Here is a 16,962-nt window from a genome sequence, read left to right as displayed (position 1 = left end):
GACCTCCACTTAATTACTCTGACCAACAAAGCCCCAAACTTTGTCCTCAAAGTGGTGAGAGTATTTTCTGATTTTAAAAGTAGTTTTGACTCCTCACCTCTCCTAGGCCAGCCACTGCTGTGGGCTCCACCCCCGGAAGTGCCTCGGAGCTGCCTCTTCTTGAATAAACCATCTCCTGGGACTATTCCCAGGCACAAGGTACAAGAGCTGGGTGAAACCAAACAGCCTTGAAAGAAAGAATAGCAAACTGACAGTCTCTTGGATTTTACACATCCTCCATTTTCTCTTAGTAAAAGTGTAATATCTCAGGGGATTCCAACCAGATCTGATGAAAATTTGTATTAATAATAAAAAAATAGTAACTGGCTAGAGGAAACAGAAGTTATTGACCCAGAATCTGGAGTTATATATATGCATCATTTTATAACATTTCTAATACCCTGGGCAGGAAAAACATGTACCAGCGAGATATGTTTGCTTTCGACCTTCAGAGGAGGAATGTGATTTCAAGCCTTTTCAATAGTTGAAATACCTTTAAGCAAAAAGAAATATGCTACGTTGAGAGAGAGCAGAATTTTTTTCAGTGGTGGGAATGGGATGCTCTTAAAACTCTTGCCTTTGTTTCCTATTAGGGTCTTTGGGGAAGCCATAAGAACTCATCATTTAAAGGCACATTAGTTCTTCTAGGTCACTGGGTGTCATGAAGTAAATTACTGGCCCAAAACATTTTAAGGTGCCTTTGGGGCCTGAAAGAATATGTGCTTTTCTCAAAGAAGGACTAGATCACTGATGGTTGGCCTGCCTGCCCTTCTCCCCGGGAAAATCAGTACCAATCCATCTTAAACTCATGTTTAATTCTAGGAGGTTGCTATATATCAATGTCAGGAACCAGCTTCTGCTGAATTGCAACTCTGTGTTTTGTATAAAGGCTTGATACACTGATTCTTCTCCCTGAAATGTTCCCAACATTAGGCTAGTGTTTCCCAATGCTTTTTCCATGATTGTTCTCATAAGGGTCCTTTTAAAACATTATTATTAATTGCTACCCCTCTTCCTGGAAAATTAAATACTAAGTAACTAAGGAATAAGATTTTGCCAGGTAGGGTTGAGCCATTGTAATGTGTAATTTACTGTCCTTGTTGAGAATATATGCATTAGACCAGGGCTTCTCAGCTTTGGCACTATTGACACCTAAGACGAGATAATTCTTTGCTGTGGAGGCTCACCACACAGAGTAGAATGTTTATAGTAGGATGTTTAGAGCATCTCTGGCTCCACCCACTAGATGCCAGTGGTACCCCACTCCCCTGCCCCAGTGTGACCACCAAAAATATCTCCAGACATTGCCCAATGTCCCCTGGGGGACAAAATTGCCCCCATTTGAGAACCACTGCTTTAGACATATAAACAAGTAGGAGGTATGTCAATGTGTAGCAAAAGTCAGAACAACATTTTTGACAAAATGCAGGAAAGACAACTTTTAAAGTAAGAACTCAAGGAAATCTAGGAACTAGAAGGTCTAATGCAGAAGACAATAGTGAGAAAAGTGAAGTGCAAAAGGCAATGCGATGTGGGGGCATGGGAAAGGGAACGGTTGGGAAATCAGACCTATTTATTGTGTCCTGGAGGGCAGCTCGCTGATCTCACTCTCCTCACCTGTTCTGCCCCCTCTGCCCTCGGGCTCCCAACACATTGAGGGCCTGATGGCAGCCTGTATGCTTATCTTTTATTTATAACTCCGTGGATCAGTTTTTTGATGTTTTAAATCATTAGTTCTGCTTCTTTTTGTGAAGTCTAGGGGAAGAGTTGGCAGGGCTTGTCCTAGATTGGGTTGAGTTGCTAGGCCACCAGGCCTCAGTTTATAGCTAGAGTTACCAAAGTGAACAAGAATCTTGACTTTCTTGGGGCTTCCCTGGTGGCACAGTGCTTAAGAATCTGCCTGCCAATGCAGGGGACACGGGTTCGAGTCCTGGTCCAGGAAGATCCCACATGCCGCGGAGCAACTATGCCTGTGCGCCACAACTACTGAGCCTGTGCTCTAGAGCCTGCGAGCCACAACTACTGAGCCCACGTACCACAACTACCAAAGCATGCGTACCTAGAGCGGTGCTCCGCAACAAGAGAAGCCACCGCGATGAGAAGCCCGCGCACTGCAACGAAGTGTAGCCCCCGCTGTCCGCAACCAGAGAAGAGCCAGCGCACAGCAACGAAGACCCAACGCAGCCAAAAATAAAATAAATAAATTTATGGAAAAAAAAAAAGAATCTTGACTTCCTTGACAAACCCCTTTTCATAATCAGTAGCACTCATCCTCTACTAATTGATTCTAAACGAGTTAAGAGATGATCTAGACCAGTAATTTGCCTATGGCCCCACCCTTGCTTCAATCAGTACAATTGTGCTTCAGTCTGTTTGGAGTATATTCATAAGATCTTATTTGAAAAAAGAATTCTTCCACTTAAAAACATTGATCATTTAGAGGTGGTGAGTGACATCCTAGAACTTCATTTTACATAGAGTGCTGAGAAAAGAGCTAAAGGTATCAGAACAAACACAAATAAAATACTGTACCTCTGCCTTATTACATCTGATTCCAAGGAATTCTGAGGATCTGAGGGACACCTCTTGAAAACCAGCAATCGATATAGTTTTGTTGTTAAGGAACCCCTGTAGTGATGACCGGTCCAACCAAGGATGGGCAACAATGGCTTAACATGACCTGGAATAGCCCTATTTAGATTGGTATGATTAGATTTCATCTCTACCTGTGAGAGTTGGAGAAGACTGAGAAGGCTTAGGGAAGTACAGCAGAAATGTATAAGAAACCGTACACCTGAAATTAATATAATATTGTAAATCAACTATACTTCAATTAAAAATAAATGAATAAAGTAACTACTGATAAAGCAAAAAGAAAAAGAAAAATACGTAAGAAATAAGAACCAGAAGGAAAGGATTAAAGAATGTTCATTTTCTTGAAAGGGAGAGGCCAAGAGATGATTTAGTGAAGAAAAAGGAGAAGGTAGTTTCTAGATATCATGAATCTTAGGGTCACTTAATCTTTACAATAAGCTAGAGTGTAATGCTACCATTTGCCCTTTGTAACATTCATTCTTTCCTTTTGCCATGGTAATAACATTTTCAAGTGGGCTGATAGCCTCCAAAATAAACACTACATTATATGCCGCAGAAGCTGGAACAGGAGCAACCACCTTGGGACTTCAGGTGAACTTGGTAATGTAGGCCGCTATGGACAGAACCACAAGATGAAATGAGTCCCTAACAGCATGGAGTGCCATACCCACTCTGGACCAACCTCCAGATTTATATATGAGAGATAAATAAACTTCTATCTTGTTTGATCCTTTGTTATTTCAGATTTTTCTGTCACTCAAACTTAGGCAATCTCAACTAATAAACCTAGGTAAAGGCCATTAACCTCCTTTCCAGATGAGGAAATTGAGGCTCAGAGGTGTTAAATAGCCCAAAGTTCGAAGTGCCCTTTGTCCAATGCCAAAGCCTATGTGCTTTGTATTATACTACAGCTAAACTACCATATAAATTTAGACAGGTCTAGGTAGAATGAATCTTATTACTGCTGCTCTTCATATCTGGGACAGAAAGAATATAGGTTTATCTTACAGTAAGAGTTTGGTAGACCTATTGTATTGCCTGATCCCTAATTAGGAGAAGTCAGACTTCATCATTGAATTTGTATCTATGGTTTTAAGTATAGACCTGCCTGACAAGGAGGACGATCCGAATTTATTCACTCTTCTGTGAACAAATGTCTAATGAGCATCTCTTAACTGTCAGGCACTGTTCTGACACTGAGGAGACAGCAATGAACAAAGAGACAAAAACTCTTGCCTTCATGGAGCTCATTTTTTCTAGTAGAAGTAGAAAATAAACAAAAGAGTAAAATGATAATATTTTAGATGGCAGTAAGTATTATAAAGAAAACTATATTAAGGAAAGGAGATAAGAAATGGGGAGGGGGAGGAGGGGAGGTTGCATTTTTAATAGAATGGTCAGGGAAGGCCTCACTGAGAAGGTGACATTTGAGCCAGACCTGAAGTAAGTGAAGGAGTGAGCAAGGTGGATACCTGAAGGAAGAGCATTTTAGGCAGGGGGAACAGCCAGAACTAATGCCCTGAGATAGGAGTATATCTACTGTGTGTTAGCACAGCAAGGAGGCAAGTATTCCTGGAGCAGAACATGAGATGTAGTTAGAGAGATAATGAGAGGCCAGGTGGCAGAGGGCCTTGTAACTCATTGCAAAGAATTTGGCTTTTACTCTAAATGAGGTGAGAAATAGAGGGTTCTGACCAGAAAAGTGAAACGATATGACTTTAATGCTAAAAGGACACTTTAGACTGCTGGGTAGAAAACTGAAAGGGCAAGAGTGGGAGCAAGGAGACCCATTAGGTGGCCATTTCTATACTCTAGGTAAGAAATGATGGTGGGTTCTGGTTCCGAGAATGGTAGAGTAACATGTATCAATTAAACCTCTCGCAAATAACAGTTATAAACTCTGAACAAAATGTTTTTTAAGGCACTGTCAAGTGATCAGAAGCAGGTAAAAACTGGAGAGAATTCAACCCTTGGAAGAAAGGAATCACGTTAAGTGAGATTGTGGGTTTTCACTGGATAGCAGGCTCCAGTCCATGTAACATGGGGCAGCTAGAACTCACTCAGAAAGCAGTCTTACCAGTTTGAAGAGACAGACAGAATTTAGAGGCTGTAAGAGCAGCTGGAAATTGAGCAAAGAAGTCTCAGAAAAAAAGATTCCACAGAGTGGGGACCCCAAAATTCTGCATGTAAATTCCATTCAACTCCTTGGTGGACCCCTGAACTGCAAACACCTGGGGTAAAAAAAGTCCAGAAGAAAACAATAGGAAGAAGACTACAAGAACTGACCAGAAATTTTAACTGCTGCTCACATAAGGGGAGGCAGAGTTTGGAGTTTAAGTTCAGCCAAGTAAATTGTTTGCTAGAACAACTGGATAAAAGAATCCAAGATTCTCCACAATATACCATCCACAATGCCCAGTTTGAAATCCAAATTACTAGACATGTGAAGAAAGAGAAAAATGTGACCCATGGTCAAGAGAAAAAGCAATCAAGAGAAGCTAACCCCAAGATGACCAGATAGTGGAATTAACAAGCAAGACCTTTAAAGCAGGTATTATAAATGTGTTCAGTGACTTAAAGGAAAAGGTAGCCATAATTATTGATGAATCTCAACAGAAAAAATGGAAACTATGAAAAAGATTAAAGTTCTAGAACTGAAAAGTATAATACCACAAATGAAAAATTCACTAGATGGGCTTAACAATAGACTGGAAATAGCAGAAGGAGGAGACTGTGACCTTCAAGATAGATCAATAGAAATGATCTAATCCACAGAAAAGAAAGAAAAAAAGTTTTTAAAAAATGAATAGAGTTAAGTGACCTGTGGAACAATATCAAGTAATGTATTATCTGTGTACTTGGAGTTCCAGCAGGGGAACAGAGAGAATATAGAATAGCAGACCTGCACTACTAAAATGACAAGAGAAGAATTGTTTTCAAAATGAAGACAAAGGACACCAGATGGAAATACAGATTTACAGGAACGAATGAAGAGCACCAAAATGGCAAAAATTAAAGATCACATTTTTCCTCTCTTTATTTTAAAGATTGCTCACTTTCTAAAGCAAAGAATATAATATTATAGTATTGTATTATGAGATTTATAACATATGTAGATATAAAATACAGAAGAAGGATAATCCAACTGGATATCAAAATATATAATAAAAGCAATGGAATATAAAGCATTCAATAAAATATGTCCCTGAGTTCATACTGATATAAACAAATACATAATACATAAATAAATGGCAGATGGAAAATCTCTTTTTTACAGAATAATGACAACTAATAAATTTAGAAGGAATGCTGGAATTTGAAAAGTATCAATGGAAACTAAAACTAGTGGTTGAAAATTTGATGAGGAATAGCATCTTTACATAGTCTTAAAGTTAATTATAATTTAACACTGAAAAACCAGGTAGATACCACTTTAATCAAGTGACCAAGTTCAGAATAAAATATACGTATGTTTATTTGTGTGTGTGTATCTGTTTGTGTGTGTTACGTTTGTGTGTTTGAGAGAAGGAAGAAAAAAGAGATGAGTGAATGACAAAGAAATTGAAGAAAAATGTAAAACATTGGAAAATATGGATAATGGGTATATGGGAGCTCTTTATACTATTTTGGCAACTTTTTTACATGTTTGAAATTGTATTGAAATAAAAGGAAATGATGGCAGCTTGAACCAGAGTGGTAGTGGTGCATGTCATAAGAAACAGATTTCTGTTTGAAAGTAGAATTGGAAGGATTTGATGATGGGTTGGATGTAGGGTGTGAAAGACGGAGGTACCAAGGATGACCCCAAGATTTGGGACTAAGGCAAGTGGAAGGAAGAAGTAGACATTTACTGAGATAGGAAAACTGTGGGTAGAGAAAGTCTGGGGAGGTGGAAATCAGGAATTTGGTTGGGCACATAATAAGTTTGAGATGCTTATTAGTCAGCCAAGTGGAGCTGTCCAGTAGGCTATTAGAATATATACCTGGAGTTCAGGGGAGGGGTCTGGGCTGCAGATATACATTTGGGAGTCATCAGTTTATTTAAAGCCACAAGAGGATGTAGGAAATTAACATAACAATAGAAGGCAGAATTCTGGGATACTCCTGATGAAGACCTTCCTGCTTTAATCTATAAACAGCATATAAGTCTACAGTCTAGATTTAGCTATTTGCATACTCATGGTACAATTTAATATGTTCTTCTGTCTAATTTATTCACTGAAATTTTATAAAACAAGCATTTATTGAGTATCTTCAGTATGCAAGGCACTGTCTTGATATGCCTATAGCGCAAGCATCAACATGTCTAAAAGATTCCACCTAATAATAGGACTTAGTAGACAGCATAAATAAACAATCCAGAGTCATGTATCTTGTCATGCTGCCTAACTGATTCATAGAAATTTATTGCCGTGATAAATTACAAACATGTTTTAGGTAATATCAAGCACGCTTTTGCAAGAGAAAACACATAACTCTATTTTCTCACCACTTCTGGGAGAGCAAGGGACAAAGCTTATCACTGTTTTGTTTACTTATTTTTTAAAAATAAACCTGTTCATGAAAGGTTACAGTAAATTGGAGGAAACTTAACCCAAAGTCCTCCAGAAGTAAGTTTGCTATGTCAAATCAACCCATGACCTCTGTGAGACATTGCCTTCTCAAACTAACAGTTATGGAAAAATTCACTCAATTTTTTGGTGGTTTTATCTTCTTTCTTTTTCTTCATATCCTCTTTAATTTTACTGTAAAATAAAACACTAATATAGAAAACTACATGAATTAAATGTATGGCTTACTGAATTACTACAAGGCAAATGTCTCCAAGGTCCTGAAATAGAACTTCACCAGTCACGCCAGAAGCCCTTCAATGTGTCCCAACCCAATCACAAACCCTCCCTTCCCCATGAGTAAGCACTCTCCTGACTTAGTCTTCTATTCTCTATATTTCCTGCAAACTAGAAGATGAATCCAGAGACAAGGTCAGACTCTGGTTCATCCCCTTGACAAATCTGTAGGTGGCATTATGAAGACTTTGGAGGCACATAACATCTGATTGTCATTCATTTTGTTTTTAGAAACTGCTGACACTTAATACCTACCACAAATTATGGTATTCTAGTTCTATAACATTTTTTAATTTATTCATTAGAATACTTTCATAAAGAAACACTCCCCCTCATCCATTATTTGGTTGTACTGTGATACAGTTCATATAGGAAAGGAGGGATGAATATTTGGTTATTTAGCTCTACTTGCCAGTTTTCAAGATAATTATTTGATTTTCTATCATCTGCCAAAAGTAATAATTACTTTCCATATTTTTGTGAAATCATGGATTTACATTGCAATTATCATTATTAACTCAAAATTTTCCATCTTTGGCTAGTGAGAGCCTCCTCAGGTTGACTCCAGGGTCATTTAGACACAACCCGAGCAGTGTTTGATAGCTTCTTTGCCATCTGGTGTGATGAGATGTTCCAGGGTCATCTTGTTCATTTACTGCCTTATACCTAGAACCAGACATTTCTCCAAAGAGACCTGGTCCCTTGTAGTGACAAATGGTATTGTAAGACCACAATCTGGGTGCTAGAGATGCTCATTGCTATTGTGTAGCTTACTGTTTCTAGGTCTTTTCAGTGGCCATATCCAGGGATAAAATTAGATCAAGTACCTCATGGGTTTATATTGATAGTTCCAATTCAGTTATGAAATTACAGAGTTTTTACTTAACCTCTTCTCTACTACTTTAGTATCTCTTTTCTTCCATATCAAGAATCCTGGTTCTTAAGGAACCAGAGATGACAGAATTGTTCTCAGGGACAAAGGAGATGATAGACTTGAATATCTCATTATTATTTATTTGTTTTCTATTATACACCTAATAGTCTCAGGATAGCAATTATAAGATGAACACCAATATGATTACTGAAAATATTCCCTCCTCCGTTTTTAAACAGTTGTACAATATCTACACTATCAGAGGGTACAGCTCGAAGCATTCCCTCTTACTATTCAGTTGTATTAGTTCTAGGGGACCTCTGTACTTAATGTTCACCAACAGTCCTTAGGTCAGTCAATATCTGTCTAGTTATTTTGTTGTCTGAAGCTCATTTTCTAGAAGATTTCACAGGAAGGAATCATGGGAGCAACATTTTCTGAGATCTGTGCCCATTACACTTGAAAGCTATGCTGGATAAAAAAAAAAAAAGAAATCTTTGATTCACACTTGTTTCCTTAAAGATCTTAAATTTGTTACTTCATATTTTTCTCATATAGAGCATTAGCATCAAAAGGTATAATAATCTAATTTTCTTTTCCTTATAAATCACGTACTCTTTTTTTCTGGATACTTAAGCGGTATCTTCTTTCTCTTTAAAGTTGAGTGACTTTGCTAGACTATGTCTTGGTGTTGATCATCATGGGTCAGTATTCTCAGGGTAGATGGTATGTTCTTTAAATATTTCAGTTTCAAATCTTTAATTTCAGAAAGGTTCTCATATTATCCATATGTTCTATTTTCTTTGCCTGTCTTCAGTGTTTATTGTGCTCTCTCAAATCCTTTTATGTCTGTCTCCATTTCCTTTTTCTTTTATTTTTAAGCCTTTTTTATTTAAAAAAATTTTCATTTTGAAATTTTAGACTGTCAATAAAAAGATGTAAAAATAGTACAAAGAATTCCTGTCTACTGTTCACCTAGTTTCCCTAAATGTTAACATCTTACATATCCAAAGCATGAGGATCAAAATCAGGAAATTAACACCAATATAACTCTATTATCTATCTACAGACCTTACTTAAATTTCTTCAGTTGTTTCACCAATGTCTTTTTTCTCATTCACATTTCAGTCATTACACATTGACCTTAGATGTCTATCTCTTTAGTCTCCTTTAACTTTGAACAGTTCTTCCATCTCTCCTTATCTTTCATAATTTTGAAGAGTATCGGTCAGTTATTCTGTAGACTGTCCCCCAATGAGGGCTTATCTGATGTTTCCTCACAATTAAACTTAGATCAGTGTTTCTCAATTTTGGCACCATGGACACTTTGGGCCTGATAATTCTTTGTTGTCGGAGGCTCTCCTCTTCATTGCTTTTATTGTATATTTAACAGCACCCTCAGCCTTGACCCACTCCATGCCAGTAGCACTCTTGACAATCAAAAATGTCTCCAGACATTTTTAAAGTCCCCTAAGTGTGAGAGGGAATCAATTCTAGCTGAGAACCAACTAATGTAGGTTATGTATTTTTAGCAAGGATACCACAGAGCAACGTGTCCTTCTTATAGCGTCATACCAGGGGGGCACGATTTGTTCCATTACTGGTAATGTTAATTTTTGATCACTTCATTAAGGTGGTTCTGCCAGAAGTCTCCACTCTAAATTTAATATTTTTTCCCTTTATAATAATATGTGTCATGTAAGGTCGTACAACTATAGTGTCTCTAATCATACTTTCACCTACTGATTTTGGCACTCATTGATGATTTTTGCCTGAAGCAATTATTACTGTAATTTTTGTCAACATTTCCTTCTTCATTGATTACTTATACTTCTATTTTAAGAAAGAGCTTTCCCTTTTGCTCCATTTATTTCTTCATTCAATTATTTATATCAGTACGGACTCGTATTCTTTTTTTATGATGTAAGTTTCAGGTGTACAGCATTATAGTTCAACATATGTATATGCTACAGAGTGATCACCACCACAAATATAGTTACCATCCAACACCATACAATTGACCCCCTTTACCCATTTCACCCACCCTCCTACTCCCTTCCCCTCTGATAATCACTAATCTGTTCTCTGTAGCTATGAATTTATTTTGTTTGCTCATTTTTTTGTTTTATTTTTAGATTCCACATATGAGTGAAATCGTATGGTATTTGTCTTTCTCCATCTGACTTATTCCACTTAACATAATACCCTCAAGGTCCATCCATGTTATCATGAATGGCAGGATTTCATTCTTTTTTTATGGGTAAGTAGTATTCCATTTATCCATTCATCCATTGATGGACAAGGACTCATATATTCCTATTTTATAGGTTATAATCCATTACTATCATTATTCATTTTGTTGCTCAAATTGTCCCAGATATGGCCATTGGGAGTGCCTTGAAGTTGGCTTTTAAAAAAACTTTGCTCATTTTATTGATGTATAAAAAATATCTGGGGACTTCCCTGGTGGTCCAATGGTTAAGAATCCGCCTTGCAATGCAGGGGATGCCGGTTCGATCACTGGTTGGGGAAGTAAAATCCCACATGCCGTGGGGCAACTAAGCCCGCGTGCCGCAACTACAGAGCCCATGCACTCTGGAGCCTGCATGCTGCAACTACAGAGCCCACGTGCTCTGGAGCCCATGTGCCACAACTAGAGAGAAGCCTGCACGCCGCAAGGAAGGATCCCGCGTGCTGCAACTAAGACCCAACACAGCCAAAAAATAATAAAATAAATAAATATTTAAAAAAAAATCAATCTAAGTAAAAAAATAAGATAATTTTTCAATCTCCTTCATCATATTGCTGCCCCCAAGTCTCTCCCATTTGGGCATTCCAGAGGTGTCCTGCTTCTAGGCTATGAGATTTGGACTTTATTCAGCAGATGATGATGATGCGTCACTTGAAAGAAAGAAAGAAAGAAAAAAAAAAAAAAAGCCAGGAGCCAGCTGATCAGGACTGCAAATAAGAAAACATGATTCTGATATAGCCTGAAGTTTGGAGGCTGGAGGCAGGGAAGGCAACAACACTCTAGCAGGACCAGTGAAGACAGGGAGGGCGGGTTATTTTAAGAGAATGGAGGTGCTACTGCTCTGCTGCAAGGAAGAAAGATATCTGTGATATCACGTAATACACAGAGGAAATGTGCATGGAGGGCTGACTATATGCCAGGTGCTCTGCTAAGCATCATCTCACCCCCTCTTCCTAAGAAACCTGTGAGGTCAGTACTATCAGCATCCTCACCAAGCATAGCCGCCTCTGGTGTTTGGCCCGGCACCCTGGACTGTAGAGCAGCAGATTCAAATAATCTCTAATGGACCTTGAGCCCTGCATCACTCCCCAAAGACCCAAAATTCCACAAGTGTCTGAGTCAGTGTGAAGGTCCCATGACCCAGGGAGGAAAAATATCTGCTGCTTTTAACTTCTGTGATGGGTTCTGCCTCACTGCTATTCTCGTATTCCCTTCTAAATGGAAAAGGTATTAGAGGCTGGGCAACTAAAACAATGGGTGTATAATCCAAAATTATAGATAATGATGAAAGGAATATCTTAATGCTTCAGTTATAGAATGCTTGGAATTGTTATGGTTTATAGTGTATATATTTATATACTCCCTTCCAAAGGATTGTACCAATTTCCACTTAGTCTTTGACACTGTGGATTGGTTGATCCAATAGTAAATTTCAATCTCTTCCTCTCTTGCTATTTTCTACTATAGAGGCTGGAAAAACAAAGCACTTGATTTTCCTGCCACCTTTGTGCTAGTAGTGACTTTGTGATACAATGTGATACAATAGAAGATTACAGGGGAGGATTCTGAAAGTTTTGTTTTTTTAACATCATCCCAGTTTTTTCTTTCTTTTCTTTTTTTTCTTTCCTTTATTCCTTCCTCCCTCCCTTCCCCTTCCTCCTTTTCTTCCTTTCTTCCTTCCTTCCTTCCCTCCCTCCCTCCTGTCCTCCCTTCCTTCCTTCCTTCCTTCCCTCCTTCCCTTCCTCCCTCCCATCCATCCTTCCTTCCTTCCTTCCTTCCTTCCTTTCTTCCTTCCTTCCCTTTTCCCTCCCTCCCTCCCTTGAATGCAGATGTGGCGTCTGGAGATGCAGCATCCATTTTGCAAAAATGTGGCAGTAAGCATGAGGGAAAGGTCAAGAGAATCAGAGACACTGCCATGACATCAACAGGCTGCTGAACCAAAGTCAGCACCTATTTGCCTCCAGATATCTTCTTCTGTGACAAAATAAACCCTTCTTGGTTTAATTTACTATACAGAGAAACAGAACTAATAAGATGTGTCTATATATAGAAAGAGATTTATTTTAAGGAATTGGTTCACATGATTTATAGGGTTGGCAAGTCCAAAACTGCAGGGTGGGCCAGCGACTGAAGACCTAAGGAAAAGTTGATGCTGCAGTTCAAGTCCAAAGGCCATTTGCTGACAGATGCTTGGGGGAGGTCAGTCTTTGTTCTATTAAAGCCTTCAATTGATTGGATGAAGCCCACCCACATTATGAAGGGCAATCTGCTTTACTCAAAGTCCACCTGTTTAAATGTTAACCTCATCCAAAAACACCCTCACAGAAACATCCAGAATAATATTTGACCAAATGTCCGAGTACTATGGCCCAGCCAAGTTGACACATAAAATTAACCATCACAGTCACTGTAATTCAGTTTGTGTTACTTGCAGCCAAAAGCATTTCTGATACATAGTGCTATTTGACATCTATGGGTTGGCCAAAAAGTTCGTTCGTGTTTTCCCATAAGACATTACGAAAACCCAGACAAACTTTTTGGCAAACCCAGTATGAAACTACTTAGATAGTCCAAACATTTCTCATTCTAGCTCACCTCAGTCATACCACACAAAGTATTTCCCTACTCTGTCTTTATGTATTCTTCATCTCCTACATTCTCAACCAAGATCTATGCATCCATTGTACATGAAAGGCCCTAGGAAACACTGGTAAATATCTACATATTTTTAGATAATTATTTTTTTCAAACTTCTATTCAAATGTTTGTTATGGTATAGACCTGTGACCTTTAATATGGTAGCCACTAGCTACATGTGGTAACTGAGCATTTGAAATGTGGGTGGTTTGAATTGAGCTGTGTGGTAAGTATAAAATATATATTGAATTTTGAAAATTTAATTCAATAAAAAGATATAAAACACCTCAATAACATTTTTACATTGATTGCATGTTGAAACGATAAGATTTTTGGATATATGGGGTCAAATAAAATATACTAAATATATCATTAAAATTAATTTTATTTGATTCTTTTTACTTTTTTAATGTGACTACTAGAAAATTTTAAATTACATATGTGAACTGCATTTGTGGCTCACATTATATTTCTAATGGGCAGGGCTGATATATGCATAGAATTTTCTGAAAAATTTACTGTCATTTTGTAATTTATCAATATTGCATGTACATTTTACTTGGATTTAAAATTTTTATTCAACTATATAAGTTGACTTATTTGTTTTATTATTTTTTAAAAAGGCTAGCTGAAACAGTTCAGAAAAACAAAAATTATAATGAAAAAATCCTATGTGTAATGAAAGGGTTATAAGAACAGAGAATCAGCACTTTGTGTCCAAAAAGTTTAGCAATTTTCCCAGCTCACTGAATTGTGGGAACTCAGCTTTTCCAAGGAATAAATATGCTATTTTTAACATTTTTATTATACAATTTGTCACAGGCTGTCTCATGAGAGTATCAACAATCAGTTTCAAACAGAATCCAACCACAAATACTTCTCCACATGTGACTTGGAACATCTGTCCTGCTCGAGTACCGTCCATATCAGGCGAGAGCTGGTCTGCCTTTGATTCTTACTCTCCTAAAATCCTTTGTCCTACTTCCCACACTGGACATGAGATAGGGTGAAAACCATCTTCTCAAGAGCCAGCCTTAAGCAAGTCCTTCGCTTCCCCTCACTGAAGACTGCAGACCCTTTCTGATGGAGACAAATGCTGCACTCCAGGGATATCACTGACTCAGTGATTTATGTGGCATTTTCCCTAATGAATCAAGATGAAAGCTTTGATCTAGAAAAAAAATCCAACCAGCACCTCTTAGCTGAGGAGTTCATCATACCTGCCCTGAGCAGAATGCTTTAAGCAGGAGGTGCACATTCTTAGAAGACTACATCCTCAGGTAATGAAGAAAAGGCTCATGACTGGAAAAATGAAAAAAGAAAATGTGCTCATTCAGTTAGGGGCGCTGAAGCCAAAAGAGGGTGATCTAGTGGGATGCGGAGAATTACGTAAAGGGAACCTAGGAGTCTTACCTCTCCTTTAAACAATATCAGTCTTTTTGAAGTTAGACACTCAGTATTAAAAACTCACTGATGTTGCTGGCTATCTAAATAAGGTCCATGGTGAGAGCTTTCCTAAAAGAAAAAAATCTTTGGTGAAGCAAAACTATCCCCAAATTATGGTTTCCAAGTACAGATCTCTATACCAGTTTTTCTTTAAATGAGGACACACGTAGAAAATCCTAGTTCATAGGAGAGGTAGAGTCTTCGGGATAGCACGTATTTACAAGTAAATGCTTGTTTGACACTTCAGCTCACTCCTATGCAATAGGTAGACACACTACACCTCTCACTACTCCATGATTCACATGAGAAAATACACACTTAGTTGTTCTCAGCAATGGTAACAAGACTCACAAGAAAGCATTTGCCTCAGCAGGAAACAGATTTCATTTTTAAGAAGGTTATTATCAAAGTAGTTGAAAATATTTAAGCAGCCTTGATATGAATAAAAATTTTACTGTAAGATGAAATATATTTGAATGAATATATGCCATTCCTTTTTTAATGTTATTAATATTAAATATTAGTATGCTTGTTCCTTTTTGCCACAGTCATAATTGTATGAAATAAATGACAGAGAAGATAGCAAAAGATTCAACTTGAGTTAGACTCAAATTAAAGTCACTGCTACAATAACTTTTAAATTCAGTCTTTTAACTGCAATGACAATGTTACATGTAGCATATGTATATATTTTGTACATAGGGCACAGTTTTTATTTCCAGACTTTTACAGGGAGTATTATACACTTTTTATGTCATTACATAGTCGTCATAATATTCATCTTTTTGAGTATTTAATGGATGAATGAATAAATGAATGAAAGGGAAGCAATAATGCAGGAAAATAAAAGAAATTCTACAAAATCAATATAGTATTTTCATTGGGAGGATGCCTTTTAATTTTAATGTCTAATGAGAATTCACGCAACTTGTGGAAAAGGTTTACCACCTTATCTAGTTGGTGAACGGTCTTCCACATCAATGTTGGGACAGCCTCTCTTCTTTGATTTTTCCCTTTGGAAGAAGAAAAGTTTGAGTGACGTATAGATAGACCACAACTGGGGAAGAAGAACCAGGACTAACACCTACATTGCAGGGCCATGATCAAGTTCTTCCTCTTAATAATGATGATGTTGGAGCAATGAGTAGATAAAATATTTACAACTATTTTTTAAAAGCCAGGTTATTAACACTGTAATGCTTCCTCCAACATTTCATTGGGTTTTGCCCATGCTGAAATCCCCTCTAACCACACAGATAGGCTGTATTCCAAAAGTTAATTAAGTTCGTTGTTAGACACATGAATATCTTTTCTTTAAAAGTTGTTCTAAAAGATAGTTGGGATCCTATGCTCATATCCAAAGCTTATTCATATTATAATGTGGCTGGAACATTATGTTTGCAATGACATATAGTTGAAAATAATACTATATAATATTAGTCATTAAGAGAGAAAAATAACGAGGTAAAATAAAAAATATTTTCACTGGAAAGCAGCACTTAAGGAAAAGTTTTAACTAGAAAAAGATAAGGAGATACAATCTTATGTTTACTTTCAAGGACTTTAGAGCTTGATCATACTGGTTTTCTTATGATGTCTACTTCCAGTTGCTTTTTCTTTTATTTAAATGAGGATAATTTGTTGCATTTATTAATTGAACATAAGCTCCAGGAGTCTAGGGACTTGTCGATTTTATTTGTCATTATATCCCAGTACCTAGAATAGTATCTGATATATAGTAGGTGCTCAATAAATACTACATTCATTCATTCAATAATTCAGCAAATATTTGTTGAATGTCTGCCTTGTGCCTGCCACTATATAGAAGCTGGGAATATAATAAAAGAAGTGAGAAAAACCAAAGTCACCACCTTCATGGAGTTATTCTCCTGCAGGGGAGAGAGAAATTCACAAAAGAATCTCACTAACGAATGTAAACATTCAAAGTTAGCCAAGTGCTCTAAAGGAAGTGTTACTTTGCCATGATTAGCACACATTTTTTGGCTCAAAAATGCCACGAAGATGAAGAAGAAATATAATTCTCCTGAGAAAACTGAGAGGCTAAAGGGCAAGAAGGAAGGAGATTATAAAGAGTGTGTGTAAGCAGAAAAGAATAAACTTTCCAGAGATGCAGTGAACCAAGCTGAGAGAACAGAAGGACAGAGATGAGGCACAGCACCCCTAGGAGAAGGTGGGGTAGAAGGAAGGAAGTGTGGGGAGGCGATGTCCTCCGCGGGCAAGAAGCGATACTGTCCAGAGCAGGTCAACGGGAG

General features: G+C 37.6%; 2 long non-coding RNA genes across 2 annotated transcripts in view; both read left to right on the top strand.

The window, feature by feature from the left end:
• LOC132369110 (uncharacterized) overlaps window positions 1-180 on the top strand; it is a 195,193-nt gene extending 195,013 nt beyond the window's left edge. Inside the window, exon 6 of the long non-coding RNA XR_009504260.1 lies at window positions 107-180. This is a non-coding gene — a long non-coding RNA (uncharacterized LOC132369110). The remainder of the gene's footprint in view (window positions 1-106) is intronic.
• Window positions 181-10,494: 10,314 nt separating this feature from the next.
• LOC132369111 (uncharacterized) lies at window positions 10,495-14,427 on the top strand. Its single transcript, XR_009504261.1, has 3 exons — window positions 10,495-10,615; window positions 12,436-12,805; window positions 14,066-14,427. It is a non-coding gene; the product is annotated as an uncharacterized LOC132369111 (long non-coding RNA).
• The last annotated feature ends 2,535 nt before the right edge of the window (window positions 14,428-16,962 follow it).

Source organism: Balaenoptera ricei, chromosome 7 (genome assembly GCF_028023285.1).
Source record: "Balaenoptera ricei isolate mBalRic1 chromosome 7, mBalRic1.hap2, whole genome shotgun sequence".
Taxonomy (NCBI): domain Eukaryota; kingdom Metazoa; phylum Chordata; class Mammalia; order Artiodactyla; family Balaenopteridae; genus Balaenoptera; species Balaenoptera ricei.
The sequence above is the reverse complement of the archived record's forward strand: the minus strand, read 5'-3'. Positions and strand labels throughout refer to the sequence as shown.